Here is a 20,308-nt window from a genome sequence, read left to right as displayed (position 1 = left end):
TTTGCATCAACAAAGAATCAACCATAAATATGATCTGAACATCTACTATGTAACCCCAAGAATCATATGAGAGTTTATCATAGACAACTCACAACCACATCATAGCAAGATATATCATTTAGCCATATAAGTATCATCACCAAGGACTATTAATCCATAATGCCAACAATGCATTATTAAAGGCATATGCTCCCCCTCAACCTGAGCCATCTCATTACTATTAGATCTGAACGTGCATATATCAGTAATGAGCATCAAGGCATCATCAAGTTAGGATCAAACCCTTCTAAACATATTACAAGTAACAAGACATTTCCACACATCCTCAACAGACTGTAAGCATTATCAAATAGAGAAAATAATGGTCTGAAACATAACAAATCCTTTTCCTGAACCTGTCCCTACTGCATTTCTTCAGATAATCATATATGCGACTGTGTAGTATCCAACTCGCATATATACGCGACTTCCCTTGATGGAACTTGCATATGAGATTCAGGACACTGAAGTTTTATACTTTCAGCTTCCTCTGAGTTTGTTGTGTCTGTGTTGTGCTGTGTCTGAGTACATTGTGTTGTGCCACATATTTCTGACTGTACTTCCTTCTTCTTCCATATCTTCAAGTGTGATGTTGTTTTCTCCTTTTGGTGTGATGTTCGCACTTTGTTCGTGCATTCCTTTGCTATATGTCCAAGCTTGTTACGTGCATAACATCTTACATATTTCATTTTTCTCCTGTAGCAATCAGCAGCTTTGTGACCAAACATATTGCAAGCAAAGCAATATCCATTAAAGTACCTTGAATATGATGATCTTTCTTCATGATGGTCTTGAACCCTTCTTCTTCCACATCTAGCTGCAACATGTCCAAGATTATGACATACATAACATTCAACATTATTCATAGGAGGAGTAAAAGATTTTCTTTGATGAGTCTCTTTCCTTGATTGTTGATGGGGTTGACCTTTCTTCTCCTTGTTGATCATTTTAGATTTCTCTTTAGAGTTCCTTGCCTCACCTTGTGAACTAGATTCACCTTCAACAGATTCATGAAAACCAAGACCATTCTTGATAGAAGGAGACCTATGACTACTAAGAATATCATCCAAGGCTTTAGTACTATCTTGAAATCGCAATAGCTTATCCTTTTCTTCTAATTTACCTTTCAAGATATTTACCTCAACTTGAAGTTGTTCTTCCTTTTCTAGACATTGCTTCTTCATGTCTTCTTCAGCTTTCCTTCCTTCTTCCAACTGATGCCTTAGTTTGAGAATCTCCTTTTCTTGTTCTTCATTCAGATCCTGCTGCATTTGATGAATTCTAAAGGCACATTCCAGCTGAGATTTTAAGTTGATAACTTCGTTTACCTGTTTTTCAATAGCTTGGAGTAGATCTCTATTATGCTTCCTTGATTCTTCAAGGTCTTCCTTTAGCAAGTGGTTTGTGGCTTCAAGACATTCATATTAACTGGATCTATCTCTGAGTTTCTTGATGGTTGTGCTTCTTTCATTGAATTCATCTCTTAGTGATGTTGCTTCACCCTGCAACTTTTGACATTGATTTTCTTTGTCCTTGAGTAACTTTCTTACCTTGTTTCCTTCCTCTAATTGAGCTTTTAGTTTGGTAACTTCTTCTTTGAAAGCACATTCCCTTTTGTTCAATAGATCTTGTTGATCTTTAATTTTGTCTGTAAGCCTTATAAATACTGCCTCTATTTGAAACTTTTCTTGCTCACCCATAAAAGCAAATTCATTTTCTTCACTATCACTTTCATCTTTTCCAAATGGATAGAAAGCTGGAACATCGAAGGATAGCAAATTCATACCTGATAGTTCATCTTCATTCTGAAATGATTCTGAATCTAAAGAGCTTCTTATACCTAATCCCCAATCGATTCTCCCACTGTCATAGTTCTTCTGAGATGTCTTCTTCTTCTTAGGTGCTTTCTTCTTAAGCTTCTTTCCCATAGTTCCACGGATCTCCTTCAAGCGATCAAGCTTCTACCAAAGGACCTGCTCTGATACCAATTTTTGGAAATAATACTGAGAGGGGGGGTGAATTAGTATTATCAAATCAATGAAACTTTTTCATTTCCATATTCAGAATCATATACGCTACTTCATTTAAGTAAAACTGCCTGTATACGCAAATGTGGTTAATGCAACCCACATATATTCAGTAACCTTATGTTTCAGTTAATTGATCCTTAATAAGTGTATCAGAGCATTATTAACCATATGACCAGTAAACAGAACAGATCATCACACACAAGAAGCACACATGAATACCAGATATAAGGAGGAAACCCAATATGGGTGAAAACCCCCTGCCGCAAGTCGTCTCTATCTTCTTTCAATAACATACATCATTTTACGATATTTTGTACTGGTGCAGTCCTTTACCAATACGCAGGCTTCTACCTACAGAGGGCTACAACCCTCTCTCATTTTCCAGCCTCTCCTGGAAGGGAGCTACAACCCCTTGAGGTCTTGTACTAGTTGATCCATTTACTAGTACGCAGGCTGCTACCTACTGATATGCTCCAACATTTACTCGTTCTCCAGCTGCAACCGGAAGGGAGATACTACCCCCTTTTCTCTTGTACTAGCTGATGTACTAGTATGTAGGCGTCGGCCTACAATCTCCTTTCACCCTCCAGGGACCACATTTCATACATTTTCAAACTGGATACTCCTAAAGCACAACACTACAATCTGAAGGCACGTTTCATCAAATTTTCATATGGACCCATCAATTTCATTGAATCACAAAATAATCACAACTAGCATCATCAATTTCTGAATCACTGAAAACACTGAAACCCTGTCAATAACACAGTCACCAGAACACAGAGTAGACAACAGAACTCTGCCATAACCATTAGATCCATCTGCAACTTCAAATATTATACTTCATAATGTATACGCTACTACAATGAATCAAAACTACGTACATACGCCCTTTTTACAAAGACAACCTACGTACAGATCTAAAAATATTTTCTCATAACTTGCAGCTGTACCAGACATCAGTCATACTCATAACACTTATAGAACAATACATGCGTCAGTATGCAGATCTAGCATAGTCAACTATATAAAGATGGTTCATTTCAAACCATTTGATCCCGACCTATCCTTAGATCTTGTTCTCCATCAACCGGTGAGATCCCTCCATAGCTCAGATCAAGCAATGCATCATCAACCCATAACCTGCATACTGGATCTCATACTTCATCAGATATTCAAGACTTTTTCGATACACTTGCCTAATGATCTTCTTCTCCTTATATAGTTTTAGGCCTTGCTCCATAGCATGGTCCAAAACCATAACACACCAATACCATGGACCCAATACTTGCGGTCAACACATCCGACGAGACACTATGGTCCAAAACCATAGGTTCAAATACCAAGGACCAACTACCATGGACCAAACATAAGTTCTCCGACATGTACGTGCTTTTCTTTGCATGGGAGTGCATGCATACGCATACGTGCTTTTGTAACGACTAACTCGCATGTATACGCGGCTTGATCACAATGAACCTGTGTATATATATTTTCTCTTCATTCTTGTAGACTGATCATCAAATCCCTTGTTGCTAACCTTCTGCTCATCAATTCCTTTCTGCTGACCTCCTGCACTATGATTTGTCATCTGTGTCATTTTCCATCAAGGACAACACTTGTCTCATAATGCCAACAAGTTGTTCATTTTGATACTTGTCGAGTTGAATAGTTTAAGTTGTATACAAGTATATGTTCATTGTGCATTCTTATATTAGTTTTCAATATCGTATGTTGTGATTGTGTTTTCCTTTCCTTTGGGCAAGAATTGTCTTGAAGCCAGCTTTGAAGGAGTTCTTCTTGGCTACATAGTGATCTCCAAACGAATCTAGAAGGAGACTTGAGGTAATCCTCTTTCCATACTTTTTCAACTCATATTTGATAGATGAACATGTGTATAACTTGGTAGCTTCTACAGATAATCTTACAGTCAACGTTAGTGAAACTAAGAGATGTTCAGTGGGTCAAGCCAATGAATCTGCTCACAAATATCTAGATATTTATCCCTAAATTTTCTCAAGAAAAGCAGGGAAAGTCCCAAAAATGAAACTATTTGGGGAAATTCCAATCTAAAAAATAAGGCAAAAGGGAAAGAGCTGGAATAAGAGGCAGGTTCATGGATTTTTCCCTAATGAACTCTAGGAGGAGCTTGGCAGCCCTAACTCGATTGCTACATAAGCAGTGAGAGGGCCATTGTGAAAGGGGTCAGAGCATTTGAAAGGATAGCCCATTAAGTTGTTGTGAACTGTCATACACTTGAAGAAGTGAGATGAAAGAGAGAGAGAGAGAGAGGAAGAAGGGGCAAGGGAAGGCTAATACAATGGATGGTTGTAATCACTCTTCCATTATAAATATAGAACTGCAGTTGTGTTCCCTACTCCATAGTGTCGGTAACATTGTTCATTGAGTTGTTCATTTCGATACTTGTTGAGTTGAGTAGTTTAAGTTGTATAAAAGTATATGTTCATTGTGCATTCTTATATTAGTTTTCAATATTGTATGATGTGATTGTGTTTGCCTTTCATTTGTGCAGGAATTGTCTTGGAGCCGGCTTTGAAGGAGTTCTTCTTGGCTGCATAGTGATCTCCAAACAAATCTAGAAGGAGACTTGAGGTAATCCTCTTTCCATACTTTGTCAACTTATATTTGATAGATGAACATGGGTATAACTTGGTAGCTTCTGTAGATAATCTTACAGACTAATGCTAGTAGGGTGACTAAAAACTTGAGTTAGCAGGGTGACTAATGCTCCTTTATGCTTGGTAACAAGCTTTATAAAGCAGGTTAGCAGTGCAAAACCAGTGTTAGTGTGGATTCAAGGCCTCTAATTGTGGTCTTTGCTTTAGTCATGCTGTCTTTCACCTCTAAGTTGATGAGGAGGTCATTTTTTCCTATAACAATTGTATACTTGTAAGATTATTGAACTGTTATATTACTGATTGGGAAGACCCTATACTTGGGGAGTTGCCCCACCCATTAAAGAATGTGCATTTTTGTTGTGCATATGAATAATGATATGATTATGTGAATTTTTATTTCCACTGTGTAATGATAATAATTAGTAGAATAAATGAAGAAAATAACTAAGTGTTAATGGTTAGGTATATTCTGTACTCATAAGTATTGGTGAAAAGAAAGTGGGTAGCGGTGTTGTACCTACCTATGTGCTGTTGGAAGATTACTGCTAAGATAGGGGAATAATAGATGGTATCAAAGCCTGGATTTTGAAAATGAAGAAAGACATATGCAACTGCACTTCATGACAGTTGGTATTAGAGCCCATTTTCCACAGAGCTTTGGTGATTGAAGTAAAGGTAGAGGATATACTTCATAGCAGTTGATGTCATATTTTGAAGCTTGATGGCCATTGAAAGTAAATCAAGTATTGGGAACTTGCTGAATAGATGAAGATGCTAGGAATGGATTTTCAAAAGCTTGAAGACATGACAAATTATTGTAAAGACAAGACGTAGAAACACTATGAAGCTCTTGTGCAAAAGTGGGAACTCTTGATATACATGGGGAACAAGATAATGGACATGCAGAAGGACTTGGGTAATATTCATGGAAGGACAGCTAAACTTTATGAACTTGACAAGAAGATATTACAAGGTGACCAAACACTCTAAGAACTCATGGATGAACGAGTTCAACTAAGGGAGACAAGCACTGTGTTGTAGGAAAAAGTCAAGGGACTTGAGGATAAAATCAGGAGGGACTTTCTTTGTCGAGAGACTATTTTTATAGAAGAGGATGAGCTTGATTACATTGATATACTTGGATCACATCACTGAGCAATGAAAGGAGATTTTTGGATGATTAGGTCACTTTGAGTGGAGGAAGTCAATGTGTGCCAAGTAGGTGTACTTAAGTAGAATGTGATGAAGGAAGAACTTGACAGAACTCAAGTTAAACCAGGATCAAATTTGTTAGATGGATTGAAAAGGGAGATGAAGTACATTAAGAGGTAATTTAGATTAAAACATAAGTTGAAAGAATCCTCTGAGGCCGAATTATTGAAGAAGGTTGCAAAGATAAGATGCAAGATAAATCATAGAGAGGATGGAGGTGCCTTACGGTTGAGTTTTGTTCAAGAAACTATACATGGAAAGAATTTTATTGCATTGGTTGACACGGTAGCTACCCATAGTTTCCATAGCAGGAAAGCAACAACATATTTTGGGAAGAAAGTTGAAATGGGGAAAGAGTCAAGTTCTTTCATTGTAATAAACTCTACCATGAAAGCTTTGACAGGTACTTTGAAGGACACTCAAGTAAGAGTGGGTTCGTGGTTTGGGAAGTTGGATTTGAGAGTGATCAACATGCATGATCATGCTATGGTGCTGGGGAAATATTTTCTAAAATCTACAGAAGCCATATGGATGGTGGACTGAGACATACTCTTGATTACAGCTAAAGGAAAAACTATGATGGTTCCGATGAATAGGAGGAGTTGCTTGGGATATAGACCAAGGATTGCTCCAATGAATTTATATCCAAACGGTCCAAATGTGGAGCATGATCATGTGGAGAAAAGGGAACTTGGATGTGTGACTCTGTTGACAGTGTTGGACCCACAAACATGTCAGGGGATCTCCCTAGTAAGAAGTCCCAATTAGACCTCAAACTATTTGGTGTAGGAGTCTGAGTAGTGGGTCGTACAATATTTCCTTGACCATTGTTGTGTGCAGAGGAAATTAATATTTCCTTGTTGGTAGCAATGGTGTGACATGCACAGTGAGCTAAGGAAGGTGATTGAACAATTCTAACACACAGAAAGTGAGGTGAGTGCACCCCTTGGAAACCTGTGGAAGCACATGGCTTGGAAGGGAACACACGAGTGAAGATGCATCACAAATTGGAAAGCAAGTAAGCTAAAAAATCCAAAGTGATGGTTAAACCAATAACACATCTTAGTAAGATTCATACATACTTATACAGAAAGAGTCCATACATGCATGCATAAGAAAACATATACATATATCATTAGAGTAACCAAGATAGTTGAAATACAATAACAACATAGGCATGAAATATGTTGGCTCTATTATATTAAGAAGTGAAAGTTCCAATCATACAGTACAACCATGACCAACCACTAGTCCTGATTTCAGAACGTTATAGTCACTACCGCCTACTCCTCCAAAGAGATTTACTAGCTCTGCACTATGGAGAATCCAAGGTTCGTTACAATACTCTCCAAGATTTCTCTAAGATACTCCTATCAAAATCTTGGCTGAAAAAAGCCTCTAAAATGAGTTATGAGGTACTATATATAGCTTGACGCTTGACATTCCCCTTTATGAATGTTCACCTACCCGCATGACTCTTCAACTACTCTATGACTATTACATTCAACTATCGACACTTGAACTTCCATTTGACAAGATGTTACATACAATATACAAATGTACCCATGTGAGACAAAATGGGCTTGAGAAAGCCATGTAAGCTATCACTAACACTCAGACAGTTGTGGTGAGATCAAATCTTTGACATCCTTGTGATGATTGATAGTGGGGAAATAATGCTAAGCTCGGTCATCCATGATGGTGTATGTGTGCTCAACGGTGACATATTGCTCCTCTATCCAACTCGTCTAATAATATGCACATCACCATCTTGAGTGTAGCTGGACCAACAACACACTGATGCATAGTGTCTCTGCTGATCTCCAAGTGTGTTCTAGTCACCATGTGCATCAACTTGTCAAAATACATGTTCAGCTTCAATCAGACTTGCTTCTTGTCTTCGCATCAGTGAGTGTGCCAAATGGGTGGGATCGCATGCATGCACATAATAACATCCATGCTCCTGAATACCCTTACATGTGATTGACAACACTGCTCACCCTGTATGCTCCATGCCAGTTGTTGGATGGGTCCATAACCTATATGGGCACATTTTCATCAATCTATGCATGTTTTGCCTCTTGTTATGCCTGTTCCTACTACAACTCTTTTTGTTGTCTGTGCAACTCCTGTTCTTCCTTAGGTTGCCACTTCAACACCTATAACTCCTTCTCTATTTCTTTCTCTTCCTTCGCATGATCCTCTCGTCGCGTCATTCCTTCATATCCTCAATCTCTAAAGATGCTTTCATCACAAGTGGATCTTCTTGAGCTTGCAACTTTGTTTCGCCTTTGTGCTGTCAACAACCTTAATATTACATTTGTCACGTGCAAGTGTGCTACATTCTACTGTTGTTGATGGTGCTTCTTGTTGTGATGCTACTTCCATTTTATCTTGATATCCCTATCGATTAACAAATTGATATCTTCATATATAGGCAAGTTCATAGACACTTGATCGATTGCATCACCAATTGTGCTTTGAACGGTGTCTTCGACTCTACTCTCCTGGAATCCATTGTACCTTTGCTACTAAGAGGAATATGCACACCTATCATACCTAGAGACATAGAAACACTCATGACAATCAATCTGTCACTCAAAAACCAAAACAAACTAGAGGAGTGACTTGTAACATACCTATGTGACTATCTGTGAAGATTGCACAATTTTCACCGGGAGGTTGGGAGACTCACTGCCAAAATTGTGCAAGGCACAGTCCAAGTTGTCCTGAGGCTAACTGACTACTAGAACTCCACAATGCAGAGTACATCCTAACCTACTGAGCATTGAAACCACACAATGCGCAATTTCAGTCAATTGTGACATGCAAACCAGCGAACTGCATTTCACAGTTTCTAGGGCCAGCAAGGCACTGCCTCCCAGAATTGCGCAATGCAAGCTTGGAGGTCAGTGCTGGGCCAAATTTGATCAATTTATGGAGGGAAGGCAGAGCCTTCACTTCTAGAAATGCACAATGCTAGCAAGAAAGGCAAGGTCTAGGCTAAGGAAGCCCAGACCTGCCGACAGGCAACTAAAAACATGAGAAGTCTGAATGCATGGATACTGAATGTAAACCAAAGTGAATGATCATGCATGCAAATAGTAAGTGTAGGATTCCAAAAATGGGAAAGCATGCATGTGTGTGAAGCGAGTTGCCACAATGGTGATTTTCGGTACAAAAATAGTGTCATGCATGCGACAACAATGAGGTGAAAACAAAAACTGAAACATTGCTTATACAAGCTAACATACATGCAAATGATAGCAAGCACTCATTGAAATTAATCAGAAAGCACTTACATAAGATAAAACAACTAAGTTGAATGTGCCAACGACTCCTAGATGCGATGTGGGATGTCAGAGTTGCAAGATCGATGTGAGGAATGAGTTGTACAACGTCCGATTCATAAGTTTTTATAAAATCAAGGTTATGTCGCACATGCCACAAATCTAGGAAAAGTAACACTTGGCAGGAAGTTTCTAAAATGAGCATTGCATGTAACCTCCAGCTGCTAAAAATAGATGCCTTTGCATGCCACCTTGGTAAAAGAAGTCGATGCATGAAAATCAATTTTTCTCGGTCCCGGAGGGAACCAGTCAACCTGAAAGCACATGCATCAGTCTGTGAGTCTGGGACGAAAATTTGCACATTTCCTAGGTTGAGCTAGGCTAGCTATCCCAGAGGGATTGCACAATTTCTGGGGTAAGCAAGTGACTGCCTCCCAGAATTGTGGAATTTCTGGGTTGAGCAGTAAAGGTGGAGCAAATTGCTTAGTTTTATGGAGGAAGACTGCCTGACTTCTCTTGGAAATTCTAGAGCCAAGCAGACTACCAGGTTGATTTGCGAAATTTCTAGAGGGAAGGATGATTCCCCTCTAGAATTGTGCAATTTTCTGAGGGAAGCATGATAGACTGATTTGCACAATTCTTGAGCTTAGGAGGCTCGCCAATTGATTTACGCAATTTCTGGAGAGAAGTTTGGTTCCCCTCTAGAATTGCACAATTTTCTGGGGGAGTTGCTTGGCCACCACATGGTCTAAGTCCAGAAAGACAACCTATGAGGGGAGTGAAGAAAAATGACATGCACAGGCTGACAAGACACTTAGAAACAATTGAAGCCTATACGCTTGACACTGTGAGACATGCTACTAAGGATGGTTGGTAGGGAGGTTCCAAAATGAAGCTAAGTGAAAATTTTGGAGGGTGTTTGTAGTTGCTACAACACTTGGCAATGCACTGGTAGAACTCCAGCTCTCTGAATGGATCTTGTTCGTGAAAAGCAAGTCTAAAATCTTTGGAAGTATTGTTTAGTTCTCTGTTTGTCTTGGTTTCCACACTTGCTTGATTGTAAGATGTAGCATTTTCCAAGCCCTTGGTCAGTCGACACACACTCCAAGCCAAGTCAACACAACTGTTTTGATTAGGTATGAGGGGTATATTGGTGCATAGGTCATATGATTGGTGGGCCCCAGTATTGCAGCAATAATGCTACAACTCTTGGAACTCCCTTCTTTAATTTTATCAACCTGGTAGTTCGTAACAAACTTGGAAGCGACAGTGCTGTATGCACAAGTACTAGCTCTTGCCGCAGCTGTCACTTGGTCAGCTGGCACAAGTCTGCTAGGGGCTTAAGCCAAATTCTATGAGCTTTTAGAAGAATATTTTTAACTGATGGACGAAAGCTAACTCAAAGAAGGCTAATCTACTTGCAGAAAGAAACTGGAATGCTGAAAGGAAATGTAAACCCTAGCAAACACTAATTTTACCAGCTAGCCCTACTGATGCAAGAAAGAGGATGCAAGCTACTGAAAGAGATGTCATTGACTTCTAGGAAGTTAGAATGCATGTGTCTACGCTACTTCTACAGTAACATCTAAAAAAGCCATCTTTTTGTATTTTTGAATAAGTTGTTAGAATTATCATGCATGTGCTTTTAACTGGTTTTGACTGTCCAGAGGTGGATTAGTGAGAGGAAATGCTTGGAGGAGGTTAGGAAGGTTCAGAGAGGGCCTAAGGGGTCCCTAACACCCTTCCAGAGAGTTTCACAGAGTTCGGCTATCAAGAAACCTCATTCATGAGCTTCTACAGGAAGTCTGCAGGGGTTCTAGAGGATGTTCTGGAATTTCTACACGATGTTTGTAATTTTCTACAAGATGTTCAGAAAGGGGGTTTTGGAGGGTTGATGAAGGAAGAAAGGTGAAGAAGTGGGTATGGAGGTTAGACAAGGGTGTGAGGAGGTCCAAGACTTGGTGGATGGAGCTACGGAATGGCGAGGATGGTTGGATTTGTTCAAGGGAGAGTGAAGCAATGTTGCACAAAAGTTAGGGTTTTATGAGCAAATGTGGCCAACGTGAGGCAAGAATCTACATTAGGGGATGGAGCAGATGGGATTGATGGAGTATGGGCAGATAGAGAAGTGGTACGGGTGCTCTGCAAGTTGTTTCTCCAACTGAACCAACGAAGACTTGGAAAAATCAAAGACCTAGTTACGCTGACCTAATCTGATCTAGCTAACAGTAAAGAGAATGAACAGAAGTTTACTTGCAATGAAACCATGTATAACAACTATGCAACGAAGAAATCAAGAATCTGAACATGTAACCAACTTCTGCAAACAAAAATCGAACACTAATGATTGCATGGGGAAGCAAAGATAGTGTTTTTGGTGGCAGCAAGGTCACCTTGATCCCAGCTCCTGATCCCACTGAGGGAGAGGTGAAATCAGAGGTGCTTGATGGCCTTTTTCTGAAGATCTTCTCTATTATTAACCTATCAAATCAACTTAAAACATGAGCAACAATTTCTATCAACAAAAATGAAGTAAATAACCAAATCAGATTGTAACCTACTAGCAAAAATTAATTAAAGATAGCAGAAAAACATATGACAGTACATTGACGAGGACCTGGCACATGGGTTGGGCCCAACCCCAAGTGCTACAGGCTCCTAAAAGAAGCTCAGATCTGAAGTAGAATAAAACTGATCTCCATTATTCAGAAAATAACCATATCACAACAATGTTTACAGCAAAGGCTCCACAAATGAGCAAAAACAGAGCAGCACTAGAGCGCTAACCTACTGCCTAAAAGAATGACTAAAACATGACTAGAAATCAAACTACAAACTAGCTACCTTCTGCCTACAAAGTGACTAACTGAAATGAGGCCCTAAGCCTTCTTATTTATACAAATTGAGGACCCCAACATCCCTCCTAAACTTTAGGAACTCGGCTGCCAAAACTTGTAGTTAACAACACCTTTACTAGCCCTTGCTCGGCTGCCCTTGTGATAATTGATTTTGTTGCCCTTGAACTCTGAGCTGATGGTGGAGAATTCGAGGTAAGGGCCCATAAATGAAGAGGACACCTTCCTAAAAATCCTCTCCACGAATTTGGCTGCCAAGTGCTCATTTAAACCTTTTTTTTTGTCTCCAAATTGACCAAAAAGACTACATAAAGCACACAGTAGACTTGTTGGCATAATGACTAACTTAATTCACTCTATCAGCATAAATATAATAAAAAAAATGCAATAAAATAATGAGAATGGTGGATTAAGTCGAATTAGGAGGCTAAATGAGCCCATATAATTATCCATTTTTGGGGCTCATCATCACCCCCCTACTAAAAGTGTTGCTCATCCTCTGAGAAACTAATCTATCTCTTCATCTTTGATGGCCCCGGTGGCCTCCCTGTCATGCCAAGCTTCTGAAGTGATGTCCTCTTCTTGGTCATGAAACCATGCTTTTCTCTCTACTTCTTCCCACTGCCTGTGCTCCTTTTCCTGTAGCAATTTTGTTAGCTCCTCAACCTCAGCCTGCAGCTTGTCCTCTCCTTGTTGTTCATCAGATGTTTCCTTGTCTTTCCTTCTTGCTGTGATTGTTTGGCCGCCTTTTCCTCCAATTTCTCAGTCTCTCTTAGCTTAGCCAATGTTTCCTATAGAACAGTCTCAGCATCTTGTAGAGAGGCCTTTGTGTCAAACATTTTCATTCTTTCTCTCTAGGTGGATGTCTTCGGGCTTCCCCATTCATAACTGATGGATGCCCTTGAGAGAGACCTCTCCTTTTGTGTAGCTGGGGTGTCTACAATCGTGATTGGCTCTTTTGATGGTGGCCAGGGTTTGCCAATTTTTATCCGCATGCTCCTTCTTGCCTTAAAATACATGGAAGGCTCCCTCTTTCGCTTCCCTTTTTACTTTGGAGATGTTCTTAGGGTAGCCAGCACAGCTACTGCCTCCCTGGCTAAAATCTGAGGCGATTTTTCCTTTTGTTGCCCTATTTCCATGCTTCCTATAGAAAGTCTTGTGTCGATTGTTTTCTGGCTTCCTGTAGAAACTGTCTTCATTGCTTCGGTCTGCTTGGCTGGGGGTGTCCTCCCTTTTAATTTTTGTGTGGTTGCCTTGGTTGTGCCCTGCTTTGTTTGGACTTTTTCAGTCCTCTATGCTCTACCTGTGTCTTTGATTTAGGTTGCAGGGAGATTAAGAATTCCTCCATTATCTCATCATCATGACCAGGGATCACAAAAGGTCATCCAATTGGCATGGGTGAAGAGGTTCACCACCTTGGGAAGTTCACACAATTTCTTGGAATCCGAGGGTTCCTTCCTGATAGATCCCCCTGGTGTGGTGAGAGTACTCTCTTTTAGACTCTGAGCAGAGAAGGACTGTTGTTTTATGGTTTCCTCCTTTGAACCTTAGGACAAGATCTCTCGGGTGTTTATATTTTAACTTGTACCAATTCCCTGGTTCTAAAACTTTTGCTGCCCAAAACTCAGCTCTTTTGGGACTCCAAATTTGTCAAAGAAAAATCCATTTTCTCTGCTCCGGAAGGCTATGATGTATTTCCTGTAGAGCCTCTTCCTGTAAAACATGTTTCCGGCTCCTGTAGGATGTCACGGTGCTTCTGAACGAGCCTGAGATGCAGGAGAATTTTGAAACAAGCTGAAAAGCTCGGGCTAACAGACTCTGGAAGAGGAGGACGTGTACTTCGCTGAGAATAGTTGCAAATGTAAATGAACAGCAGTTAACATGAGTTCTTTGGCCGAGTATTTTTGAATTACGGCACAATTCATGGTGAGGAGGTGAGGTGGCCAGGTGTACGTGGCCACATGCAGACTGTAGTGCTATCATGAACTGCATGTTCGCTTCTGGATCAGTTGCACTGGAGTTCAAACGGCCAACACTCCCTATTTTTTAATTTTCACGTGAGTCAACTGTCCATGTATACTGCATGATTTCCGGCCGAGTGCTAGAGAAGGCACCGTCGGGTTAACTTTGCTAGATTCCTGGCTTAATCCCACCATTGCATTCATTTAAGCATTTTTGAATCATATTGATGCAAATAGAGGAACTGGTTTAGATGCATACCTGTAAGTCGACGTGCTGCTGGGTCCCTTTTGCTGCTGCATGCATTTGTTTCTGTGTTTGCATGATGGCTTGGTGGCTGATTCATGGCTATTTTTCTTGTGCATGTGTCCTCTGGCCGGATCTAAGTTGCAGAAATTTGTTTCCACATTCAGACTTGCACCCTCAAGCTACTCATGTTGAATTTTTACAAGGCAACGACTTATTTTCTCCATTGCTCCTGAACGATAGACCGGATCGATCTGAAACTTTCTGAGCATGTTCCTATCATCATTATGCACCTCCCATAGAAAAATTGCGATCAATGGATGCACAGATTTCGAGAAAAAAGGAAAATGGCTGAAGATTACAGAGATCAAATTCTCGGAAACCATGCATCAGAATCGACTGAAATTGCTTGGGTAGGTTACTATCACCTATATGCATCTCCCCATGAAATAGGTTTTGAAACGGATGAACAGATAGGAAGAAAATGCAAAAATGGATGAAGGTGATAGAGGCTGATTTCTTGGAAACCATGCACCACAATTGGCTGAAATTTCTCAGGCATGTGGCCATCATCCCTATACAACTCCTTGTAAAACGGTTTTGTAAATGGATGCATGGTTTTCATGTGAGGGAAAAAACAAATTTTGTTCTATGTATTTTTTCTTCAAAGCATTCTGCAAGTTTTTGCATGGTAAAAGAAAATGAGCTTGGGCTGTGACGCAAGCATGGAGATGATGGAGGAGGAGTTTGAAGATTGCAGGAGGACTCCTGAACCCTTGAGGAAGCTATCATGTTCTCCAAACTACCTTTTTGAAATCCATTTCTAGCTTCCTGTAGAAATCTTGTAATTTCTACAGGAACTTCCCGTAGAACACGCAGTTTTGAGGAAAGAAGCACAATGAGATGAAAAAAATGATGGAGAAGGGTGAGGGATGGAAACATGGATGCTTACAGGACTCATTGACATATTCCTAGCCTTCTGGTCCTCTTCGGAGATCGATTCTGGCTTGTTTGTAGGATTCTTGTAGAGGACACAAAACTTCCTGTACAAAACACACAACTTCCTATAGAAGGCACATAACTTCCTCTGTCTTTGTTTTGAGTGATCCTCCTGACCTGCAATGTCCTTGATGCAACTTGCAATTATTCAATGGAAATTAGGTTTATTTTTATTTTTCTTTTTCTCTTTTTTTTTTGAAAAACAACTAGGGCACCTCATGGAGGTTTTCACCCTAATTGCCTGCCCTGGGCGCCTCCAAGGGAGGTTTTCACCCAGGGAACTTATTCCCTTTTTATTTTCTCTTCTTTCTAACCCATTGACCGCCTCATGGAGGTTTTATTTTCTTCTTATTTTCATAATTTTTTTTTTTTTTTTTCTACCCTACCCTACCTAAAAAACAAAATCATTTTCAGGTATAAGAATACTTCCAATGGAGCCATGTGCACATTGAGATTAGAGACAAAATGATGTGGAGCCTCGAAATGCATGCTTTGACAAGTATCCGGATTTCAGAGAGCAAATGTTTTGACTTTGAAGGGATCAAACATAGCTGAGGAAGAGAGTACTGCTGCAACTTAGTGACTGTCTAGAACCATATCTCAATATAGCTCTGATATCCTTGGTCCTTTTGCTGATCTAGATCATTCTTCATGTCACCTTCTATCATGACCTTCACATCTTCCTCTTTTTTGTTTTTTTTGCTCTAGACTACATGGAGGATTTGATGGTAACCATGAGGGAATTCTCTCGATCTCAGATTTTGATGCCTTCTCTTCATCAAGTGCAGCCCATGGTTCTTTGATCTCCTCTTTTGAATCTTCTTTTGCTAGATGTGGTCCTTCAATGCTTTCAAGATAATCTCTTTTTTGCAATACTCTTCCTGAGCTATGGTGAACATCATTGAGCTCAAGAGGAGTCATTTGGACATGTTGTGCCTCAGCTTTGCAATTGGGTTGAGCTATTCCAATGTGTGGGTTTGGAAATGGTGGTATGGGTAGTTGAGTGGGGGTGTATATTTGAGATGGAGGTGGATGGCGTTGTGGTTGGGCAGGTGGTAGAGGCAAATGAGCGGGAGGAGAGTTGTACTGGGGCCTCCACCCCTGATGAGGTGCATTCCACTGAGGCTGTGGCTGAGCATAAGAATGAAACGAATGAGCAACTGGAGAAGCATGGTATTGAGGAGGATACGACCAAGGAGGGGGTGTGGACCAGGAAGAATGAGCAGGGGGACCCCAAGAAGGCATGGAAGTGGCTTGATAGGGGTTATAATGGGTCTAGGATGTCCCTTGCATTCCCTCCTGGTAGGGTATGGGTCCATGTGGCCTCCTTTGGTTCATATAATAGAGTGATTCAGTGGCTCCTTTGGCTCTCTGATATGCAGCTTTAAGTCCAGGCAAGGAAGGGCACTGATTCGTAGGATGGTATTCTTCACAGAAGAAACACACTTCTAGGGAGTGCATTGGACATTCGTTCCTAGGATGATTTCTAGTGCACCTAGGACAAAAAATGACCAAAGCCCTCTTGGCTTCCTCTTGTTTCCTTTGGATCTGTAAGGTATCCAGTTGCATGACAAGAAACCGCCTCATATCACTCTTGAAATCTTCCATCTGATTTACAAATTCGTTTTTGGATAAGGTACTGCTCCCAACATTTCTATTTGCAGCCATTTGCTCCAGAGGAATGTTTTCTTCTTATTCTCCCCTAGAGGTTCTTCAAATATGTCTTGTTGTCCACCTAGGGGTTCTTCTTAATCATAGCCATCGAAGAAGAGAGAAGGTTGGTTGTGTGAAGCAGTGGGGGGTGTTGTGCAAACATTTTTCTGACTTATCTCTACTCCTACTAGGCATGGAATGAAATATTTTTGGTTGATTTTTGTTTATTATTTATGCTTGCACCTGCAAAAACTAAAATAGATTGAACTGCAACTAACTATCTTGCTGAAATGAAAATGCGGAATTGAAATGAAAGCAGGAAAGGACTAATCTATTTTGCTCAAATGAAATTGCAGGAATGAAATGCTAGGCTACGCTTGCAGAATTGAAATGCTAATCTACGCTTGCAGAAATGAAATTGCGGAATTGAAATGCTAATCTATGAAAGCAGGAAATTCTAATCTACTTTTGCATAAACGAAATTTCATAATGGAAATGAAATAAACTACTTAGCAGAAGGTTGTAGTGGAAAATAGAAGAAAATCAGCAATCACCAATACTTTGACGCTTCCCCGGCAACGACGCCAAAAAGAATGGTGGGCCCTAGTATTGCAGCAATAATGCTGCAACTCCTGGAACTCCCTTCTTTAATTTTATCAACCTAGTAGTTTGTAAAAAACTTGGAAGCGACGGTGCTGTATGCACAAGTACTAGCTCTTGCCGCGGCTGTCACTTGGTTAGCTGGCACGAGTCCGCTAGGGGCTTAATCCAACTTCTATGAGCTCTTAGAAGAAGCTTTTTAACTGATGGATGAAAGCTAACTCAAAGAAGGCTAATCTACTTGCAGAAAAAACTAGAACGCTGAAAGGAAATGTAAACCCTAGCAAACACTAATTTTACCAGCTAGCCCTACTGATGCAAGAAAGAGGATGCAAGCTACTGAAAGAGATGCCATTGATTTCTAGGAAGGTAAAATGCATGTGTCTAAGCTACTTCTATAGTAACATCTAAAAAAACATCTTTTTGTATTTTTGAATAAGTTGTTAGAATTATCATGCATGTGCTTTTAACTGGTTTTTGACTGTGCAGAGGTGGATTGGCGAGAGGAAATACTTGGAGGAGGTTGAGAAGATTCAGAGAGGGCCTAAGGAGTCCCTAACACCCTTCCAGAGATTTTCACAGAGTTTGGCTATTAAGAAACCTCTTTCGTGAGCTTCTACAGGAAGTCTTCAGGGGTTCTACACGTTGTTCTGGAATTTCTACAAGATGTCTGTAATTTTCTACAGGATGTTCAGAAAGGGGGTTTCGGAGGGTTGATGAAGGAAGAAAGGTGAAGAAGTGGGTATGGAGGTTAGACAAGGGTGTGAGGAGGTCCAAGACTTGGTGGATGGAGCTACAGAATGGTGAGGATGGTTGGATTTGTTCAAGGGAGAGTGAAGCAATGTTGCACAAAAATTAGGGTTTTGTGAACAAATGTGGCCAACGTGAGGCAAGAATCCATGTTAGGGGATGGAGCAGATGGGATTGATGGAGTATGGGCAGATAGAGAAGTGGTACGGGTGCTCTGCAAGTTGTTTCTCCAATTGAACCAAGGAAGACTTGGAAAAATCAAAGACCTAGTTACGTTGACCTAATTTGATCTAGCTAACAGTAAAGAGAATGAATAGAAGTTTACTTGCAATGAAACCATGTATAACAAGTATGCAACGAAGCAATCAAGAATCTGAACATGTAACCAACTTCTGCAAACAAAAATTGAACACTAATGATTGCATGGGGAAGCGAAGATAGTGTTTTTGGTGGTAGGAAGGTCACCTTGATCCCAGCTCCTGATCCCAATGAGGGAGAGGTGAAATCAGAGGTGCTTGATGGCCTTTTTCTAAAGATCTTCTCTGTTATTAACCTATCAAATCAACTTAAAACATGAGCAACTATTTCTATCAGCAAAAATGAACTAAATAACCAAATCAGATTGTAACGTACTAGCAGAAATTAATTAAAGACAACAGAAAAACATATGCCAGTACATTGACGAGGCCCTGGCACTTGGGTTGGGCCCAACCCCAAGAGCTATAGGCTCCTAAAAGAAGCTCAGATCTGAAGTAGAATAAAACTGACCTCCATTATTCAGAAAATAACCATATCACAACAATGTTTACAGCAAAGGCTCCACAAATGAGCAAAAACAGAGCAGCACTAGAGTGCTAACCTATTGCCTAAAAGAATGACTAAAACATGACTAAAAATCAAACTACAAACTAGCTAACTTCTGCCTACAAAGTGACTAACTGAAATGAGGCCCTAAGCCTTCTTATTTATACAAATTGAGGACCCCAATAGCCCTCCTAAACTTTAGGAACTCGGCTGCCAAAACTTGTAGTTAACAGCACCTTTACTAGCCCTTGCTCGGCTGCCCTTGTGATAATTGGTTTGGTGGCCCTTGAACTCCAAGTTGATGGTGGAGAATTTGAGGTAAGGGCCCATAAATGAAGGGGACACCTTCCTAAAAATCCTCTCTACAAATTTGGCTGCCAAGTGCTCATTTAAACCTTTGATTTTGTCTCCAAATTGACGAGAAAGACTGCATAAAGCGCACATTAGTCTTCTTGGCATAATGACTAACCCAATTCACTCTATTGGCATAAATATAATCAAAAACATGCAATAAAATAATGATAATGGTGGATTAAGTCGAATTAGGAGGCTAAATGAGCCCATATAATTATCCATTTTTGGGGCTCATCAATGATCATCAGAGTTTTAGCTTCATCTCTAGTGTTGCTCTGCTATTAGCAGGCCTGGATGGAGTCACGTAGGAATGAAAGCATCACTCCACCACCAGCGAGCCTGGTCAGTACCCCGATGAAGTTACTTGCATCACCTCTCTAGACAAGAACCCTTTATCTTCTTTTGCCTTATTCAGTTTTTCTAATTTTTTTCACATTCTAATTTTTTCATCCATTTTTTGTAACTGTTCATAAAACTTACTCATTTAAGAGGTGAAAGAGGGATTCCAACTTATTGATAGCAGAAGAGGTTGTTCGTTTGGAGAAGTAGTTTATATATACCTTTGACATACTTGTTAATGTTTTCCCCCTCACCTTTCTCTACTTGACTGAGCTGACAATGATTAACCCAAAAACAACCGATTAGAGTAGGTGACACTAGTTAGCGCACAAGCGTCCTGTTTTCACCAAGGCTCACTTCAAAAAGTACATATTTTCAATTGATATATCATGGACTGAAGACAAAAAGTTCTTCATGCAGAGGTAGGATGAATAGGTAACACAAGTATTGATAGCGCACAATTCCTCTTTGTACTTTACCTATATTGTTTCAAGAGTCACACACTGTTTCATGAGAAACTAACCTACAAATGTAAACAA

This window comes from Pinus tabuliformis, chromosome 5_2 (genome assembly GCF_031772625.1).
Source record: "Pinus tabuliformis cultivar Carrire ecotype Pingquan chromosome 5_2, CPIR1, whole genome shotgun sequence".
Lineage (NCBI taxonomy): Eukaryota > Viridiplantae > Streptophyta > Pinopsida > Pinales > Pinaceae > Pinus > Pinus tabuliformis.
The sequence above is the reverse complement of the archived record's forward strand: the minus strand, read 5'-3'. Positions refer to the sequence as shown.